Genomic DNA, 6,000 nt, shown 5'->3' on the forward strand with positions numbered 1-6,000 from the left:
AGCAAAGGCAAAGATGATAACTACTTTGTTGGAAATACTCATTTGTTAACAATTCTAGAGTAATTTAAATGATAATTTGCAAAAATCTACATGTATTAGTCAAGATGACTGGTTTTTCTTGGTGCTAGAGTGCCTCAGGATTTCTTCCTGGTGCATGTATAATTGTTGTATTCTACTCTCTCAAGTGGTATCATAGGTGCCATGCATAGGTGATAATGACAACTTGTTCCATTTTGTCAGTTTCTCACTGAAGCAGCCATTGATTATTATTTGCTTCTTCCACTTTACAACTGCACCCAGAATGTTAAAATGGTACACTGAGATGTGCATGTTGCATAAATTTTATCTGGATCTTGGCAAGTCACCCTGCATATCAGCAGGAAATTCAACATTTAACACTGCTCCCCAGACTTTAGTAAACAGTAATAGTGCACTGCCACCATCTGCATTCACATGAGACAAAATTCAGATAAACTGATTGAACTGGATCTGGCACATTGCTGAGCTCAGAAAAATTCCCTGTTAGATCTTGGTAAAATTTGGGTAACCTCAGTTTACATGCTTTGTGAGTCAGAGGGAAGATTTTCACTTTTATAGTGTCTTTTTATAAAGTCTGTGGTGTTTCTGTCTTGTCTTCTTAGGCGTCCGGTTTTGTCTATTTAAGATTCAGTGCTTGCGTGAGAGAAATCTGCAGATAACCACTCTATAATTTTATTGCACTAAACTGAGCGAGGTAGAAGCTGCACTGGGGAAGGAGTAATCTTGCCCTGAAAACAAACCAACAAGCAACATTATGCTTTTCCAAAAACCCTCTGTTAATAACATCTCTTTCTGTTGCAGAATTGCTGAAGACACACTGTATCAAATCCCACAGTGTTTTCTCTTCCCTTTTATCTCCTCACTAGGAGAACTTGAGGTATGCCCCTGTCACTCCTAGAGTGAACACTACAGATCATGTGATTTGGTGCTTTGCCTGTCCTGAGGAAGCTATCCCAATAAGCTTCTTACCAGCATTTGACACTGCCCTTTTGAAGTGACACTTCTTCTTTCTGATAAGGGAGATAATGATGCAGTTCATGGCTTCCACAGGTCTGTAGTGAGCCACTGTTTTAAATTAAGGAGGAGAGAGAAATCCAAGTTTGGATCAAAGTAGGAAACCCCAAAAATAAACTAGATGAGGTTATAACAATATGAGCTGTCATGAGAAGGTGTTTAGTTGCCAGGTACAGCCACATCATATTCGTTCTATCTGTACAGTGCTATTCTTCTAACATGACAAGTATTAATATTCCCTGACTCCAGTAACGTGCATTTAATTGACTTACATATTCAGAAAATTGAAACAATCAAGTTAAAACTGTTGTGTGGCTTTGTGGTAACAATATCTGTGCTATTATCATCCTCTGTTTTGATATAATCACATTTACTAAAGACACTACAGTTCCCATAGCTAACCATATCAGAGGATAGAGAAATGGTTATATTTTGCTATCTTTGATTCAAAGTGATGTATAGAACATCATTACTTTTATGTTAACTCTTAAATTACTTGAATCATCATTGCTTGAAAGAAAAGGTGCTTATCTGAAGGAGTAAGAAAGCATGAAAATGATATGCTCTGTTTTAATGCTTTTCCCCTTCATATTTGAAATATTTCCCTTAGGGAACTGTATTTTTCATTTGAAACATTACTGAACCTGCACCCTGGCTGATCACGATGAACATTTCTCTACAGGACAAGGTCAGATTTGTTCTACTGTGTGTCATGGACTGCATGGTATGATTAAAATATACCTGTCTGACCTCCTAACAACTAAGGGAAAATCTTCTGCTTTTGGTTTTGGAGAATGGATACAATTCATCACTGCTGTGAAAATCTAAGCAGCCATGAAAAAGACCTTAAAGTCTTTAGATGCATATTTTTATTGCAGTATTATGCATGCTTTTCTACTTTGTTGTTTCAAACTTTTGTGTAATAGATCTTCTATGTTCAGTGCAGGAATTTTTTAAAACATTAGGTCATGTAAAACGATGATCTTTATGAATGAATCATTTGCAAATGCAAAGAGATATTTCCATTGTCTCTGCACTAGTTTTGTGAAAAATTTGGAAGCTATTAGAAATGTTTTTTTGACATACTGATCTGGATTATGAATCATTTTTTTACTGTCTCTTTTTCAGCATTTTATTACTGTGATTCTTTATATTAACAAAATCATAGAATCATTTAGGTTGGAAAAGACCTTTAAGGCTATGAAGTCCAGCTGTAAACCTAACACTGCCAAGTCCACCATTAAACTGTGTCCCTAAGTCTACATGTTGTTGGAAGCATGGGAAAAGCAAAACGGCAAAAAATCTGCAAAACGCACATTTCCTTAACACATAGTGTCCAGAAAAAACACAGGACAGGATGGAGATCCGGTGATTTGTGTTGCTGTAGCACCAAGGAGGAATGCGAAGCGAGGTGGAGGCTGTGCGGTCCAGTTCTTCCACTTTTCTCAAGGAACATTTGACACGACTATGCAGATTTATCTCCTGCTCTTCCCCTTCTCTCAAGGACTGTTTTGCACAACTCTGCGGACCTTATCTCTCATTCTTCTATTTCCACAAAAACAGTGCACACCTTGCACCAAGGTATGTGCTGTGTTGTTACTCAAGAAACAATGGCTTGACCACTGTATCACCCACTCACACATACATACTTAGATAAATACTACCCCAAGTTTGTATCTAACTCAGAGGGACAATAATCACAGAATCACAGAATCAACTAGGTTGGAAAGGACCTTGAAGATCATCTAGTCCAACCATTAACCTAACACTGCCAGTTCCCATCTACACCATATCTCTCAGCGCTATGTCGACCCTACCCTTAAACACCTCCAGGGATGGGGACTCCACCACCTCCCCGGGCAATCCATTCCACTGCCTAATAACCCGTTCTGTAAAGAAATACTTCCTGACATCTAGTCTAAACCTTCCCTGGCGCAAATTGAGGCCATTCCCTCTTGTCCTATCGCTTGTTACTTGGTTAAAGAGGCTCATCCCCAGCTCTCTGCAACCTCCTTTCAGGTAGTTGTAGAGGGCGATGAGGTCTCCCCTCAGCCTCCTCTTCTCCAGACTGAACAACCCCAGTTCCCTCAGCCGCTCCTCGTACGACATGTGCTCCAGACCCTTCACCAGCTTTGTTGCCCTTCTCTGGACACGCTCGAGTAATTCAATGCCCTTTTTGTAGTGAGGGGCCCAAAACTGAACACAGTCATCGAGGTGCGGCCTCACCAGTGCCGAGTACAGGGGTAAGATCACTTCCCTGTCCCTGCTGGCCACGCTATTTCTGATCCAAGCCAGGATACCATTGGCCTTCTTGGCCACCTGGGCACACTGCTGGCTCCTGTTCAGCTGGCTGTCAATCAACACCCCCAGGTCCCTCTCTGACTGGCAGCTCTCCAGCCACTCCTCCCCAGCCCTGTAGCGCTGCTGGGGGTTGTCGTGGCCCAAGTGCAGCACCCGGCATTTGGCCTTATTGAAACTCCTACAGTTGGCCTTTGCCCATCGCTCCAGCCTGTCCAGATCTCTCTGCAGAGCCTCCCTACCCTCGAGCAGATCAACACTCCCACCCAGCTTGGTGTCGTCTGCAAACTTACTGAGGGTGCACTCGATCCCCTCGTCTAGATCATCAATAAAGATGTTAAATAGGAGTGGCCCCAAAACCGAGCCCTGGGGGACACCACTCGTGACCGGCCTCCAACTGGATTTAACTCCGTTCACCACAACTCTTTGGGCCCGGCCATCCAGCCAGTTTTTTACCCAGTGAAGCGTGCGATCATTTAAGCCTCGAGCAGCCAGTTTTGCCAGGAGAATACTGTGGGAAACGGTGTCAAAGGCCTTGCTAAAGTCAAGGTAAACTACATCCACAGCCTTTCCCTCATCCAATAAGCAGGTCACTCTGTCGTAGAAGGAGATCAGGTTTGTCAAGCAGGACCTGCCTTTCATAAACCCATGCTGACTGGGCCTGATCATCTGGTTGTCCCACATGTGTTGTAAGATGGTACTCTGGATGAGCTGCTCCATCAGCTTCCCGGGTACCGAAGTCAAGCTGACAGGCCTGTAATTTCCCAGATCATCCTTCTGACCCTTCTTATATATGGGCGTCACATTGGCCAATTTCCAATCTGTGGGGACCTCCCCGGTCAGCGAAGACTGCTGGTAAATGATGGAAAGCGGCTTGGTGAGCACCCCAGCCAGCTCCTTCAGCACCCTCGGGTGTATCCCATCCGGTCCCATAGACTTGTGTGTGTCTGTGTGATGCAGCAGGTCAGTGACTCTCTCCTGGATTGCGGGGCGGTCGTTCTCCCAGTCTCTATCATCTGGCTGAGGAGGCTGGATTCCCTCAGTACAACTAGTCTTGTTATTAAAGACTGAGGCAAAGAAGGCATTAAGTACCTCAGCCTTCTCCTCATCACTTGCTACCAAGTTTCCTTCAGCATCTAGCAGGGGATGGAGACTCTCCCTGGTCTTTCTTTTGCTGTTGACATACTTATAGAAACATTTCTTGTTATCTTTGATTGCTGAAGCCAGATTAATTTCCAGCTGGGCTTTGGACCTCCTGATTTCTGCCCTGCATAGCCTCACAGCCTCTTTGTAATCACTGTGAGTGGCTAGCCCCTTCTTCCAAAGGCTGTAAACTCTCCTTTTCTCCTTGAGTTGCAGCCAAAGCTCCCTGTTCAGCCAGGGTGGTCTTCTCTGCCGCCTGCTCCTCTTAGAGCACCTGGGGACAGCCTGCTCCTGTGCCATTAACACTTCCTTCTTAAAGAGTGCCCAGCCTTCCTGGACCCCTATACCCTTCAGGACCGTCTCCCAAGGGATTCTGTCAAGCTGGTGCCTAAACAAGACAAAGTCAGCCCTTTGGAAGTCCCGGATGTCAGTCCTGCTTAGCCCTTTCCTGGTCTCTCTAAGAATAGAGAACTCTATTATTTCATGATCGCTGTGCCCTAGTCGTCCTCCAACCGCCACATCATCCACCAGTCCTTCTCTGTTCACAAAGAGGAGATCCCGCAGGGCACCTTCTCTGGTTGGTTCTCTCACCAGCTGTGTTAGGAAGTTTTCCCCCACACATTCCAGGAATCTCCGGGACTGGTCCTGCTCTGCTGTGTTGTATTTCCAGCAGATGTCTGGGAAGTTGAAGTCCCCCACAAGAACAAGGGCAAACAATTGTGAGATTTCACCCAAGTGCCTATAGAATATTTCAATATTTCCCTCCGACAGCAAATCGGAGGGACGACAGGTTTGTGCTCCTTGCCCCACCCCAGAAGGATGCTTTTTGGTAAGATTGGGGCCCTCGGCTATGCTGAGTGATTACACACACAAGTGTGTGTGATTGCAGTCATTTTTTGTGTGTAGCGCTATATAGCCAACCTGCAGTTTGATATCCAATAGCAATTACTAGCAATTTCTGGTGGTCTTTCTTTTCAAGGCATTCATTTCAGTATCTAGTGCAAACCTCTTGAGTTTCAAGATTCTTGCTCAAATTGGCTCCGTACATAAAGAATTTATTTGTGCCTACCCTCTTTTGCTTACCTGGCACTGTCCTCCTTGTGTTTTGCATGGCTTTAATGTGTTGACTACTCTGGTTCTTTAGTCTAAACCTGAAGACACATCTCCTCTGCCTGTAAAATGCATTTCTCTCTCATGCTGATTTCTGTGGTCACACCACACTGCCAGGGAGTTTGGTTGTTGATATTTACTTCAAAGATGACTCAGAGAACAAAGATTAATTCTTTCAGGCTCACTTAACTCACTAGATAGGAGAAAGCATTTTATTCCTTTTCTTCCATGTTTTCTGTTTGCTACTGGGCTTGTGGGAAAACCAGATTCAGTTTCAGCAGGTGAAGTTCTGCAGTCATTCCAGCAGCAGCAGAGCTGCCTGTCAGAGGGACTTCAGAGTGGCGCGTGGGGGCTGGTGGGAAGCAGAGCTCAGAGTGGGTCATGCAGCTCATGCTG

Source organism: Strix uralensis, chromosome Z (assembly GCF_047716275.1).
Source record: "Strix uralensis isolate ZFMK-TIS-50842 chromosome Z, bStrUra1, whole genome shotgun sequence".
Lineage (NCBI taxonomy): Eukaryota > Metazoa > Chordata > Aves > Strigiformes > Strigidae > Strix > Strix uralensis.